Source organism: Eublepharis macularius, chromosome 10 (genome assembly GCF_028583425.1).
Source record: "Eublepharis macularius isolate TG4126 chromosome 10, MPM_Emac_v1.0, whole genome shotgun sequence".
NCBI lineage: Eukaryota > Metazoa > Chordata > Lepidosauria > Squamata > Eublepharidae > Eublepharis > Eublepharis macularius.
The window spans coordinates 39,183,134-39,184,727 of NC_072799.1; positions in this window are offsets into that span (position 1 = coordinate 39,183,134).

Sequence of the window (1,594 nt, forward strand, 5' to 3'; positions counted from 1 at the left end):
AGCCACACCCCTGAGCTCTCCGTTACAGCCAGGCATGCTGCGGGGAGGGGCTGCTGCAGTCGCTATCTCGCTTGCCAGCGCGGTCCCTTCCTGTCCTGAATTATCGCGGTTTGAATAATTCGCCCGATGGAAGCCTTGGAGACCAGAATATTTACACTGAAGTTGTTGCGTTCAGTGCTCCTCGTTATTCACAACATCCCGGGCTGACTGCCGTGATCATATTTTTAACTTGGTTAAAAGTAAGATCCATTGAATTGTGTAGGACTTCCGATTAACTTGCATAGGCGGATGGAACAATGCGTTTCATTGGAATAAAACATTGGCCCTTCTGCCAGGCGTCATTTACAATCACACTGAAAATGGGGGGGGGGTTCCTCCCCTGTAAGATATTGTATGATGATTGTGTGCTTAGTTACATCTATTTTATCACATTGCTACAGGGCAAAACAAATTACCCAATGTGTTCATCACTAGTGGCAGCAGGATTCATAGTGTTTGCATATTCCTTTTTTGTGGGGAATACGTGCCTTGTGAAAGGATTTGGGGACTGATAGGGAACTGATGCTGAGAGAGTGGAGGCATTTTCTCACACAAGGCTGAAGATGGGCTCTTCCTTCAACTGGATTTATAATGGAATCTCTACTGGTCAGAAGAACGCTGATTCACATTAAAAATGCTTCTTGGTTGTTAACTCTTTTGCATAGATCAAGTAATAAAAGTTCCTTTAATCATGTGTGAAAACACATGGCACAGTAATTTTTATTATTTTATTTATATCCTCCTTTTCTCCTGAATCAGGATCCAAAGCAGCTTGTAATGTTCTCCCCTCTTCCAAGGCCCCCTGGGGTGACCTGAGAGACCTTGACCCAATTCCACCCAGCCCCCTCATGATTTAACTAGGACTTGAACTGGCCTCCTGTTCTATATATGTAAAGGTATCTTTAAGGCAGTGATACTCAGAGGCACAGATGACAAGCCAATTGCGGCTCTTCTGAGCACCATTCTCTGATGTGACATCTGCCCCATGTTTCTGGATAGTGGGAAGGGCCGCAGCTGCCACCATAGGAACAGGTAAACAGTGGATCCCCCACTCCCAGTCTCTGCCCCCCACCACCATTCACCTGGCTGGCAAGGGGGAAAGGCCTGCAGAATGGACCCAGGTAGCAAAAAACTCTCCAGGCCAGCATGTAGTGGTTGTGCTCCCACCAGCCGCAATGGCATCACTTCCTCAACTGACATCATGGCAGCCATGCTTCCACACTTCACAGGGGCCCAAATTGGAGGAGACCCCCCCCCTCTCCCACTGGGAGGATAAAGGAACGTGGCAGCCCTAACTGTGACCCTTCTTAAAGTGCAGGCCTCCTGCCAGGAATGGAAGTAAATGTGGTTATTGCTTGATGGAAACTGTGAATGTGGTTCTCTGCAAGCTGCAGCGTGAGCAGCACCACCACCTATTAAGGGGCTTTTAAAACATTTATAGAAAGTATGTCTATCAAAGGCTGGTATAATGAAATGGAGGCTTTCATGTTAATTGCTAAAGAGGCCACAACCGGAAAGTGCTCATGCTATGCTAGTGGGATTCCTGGGAGCATTT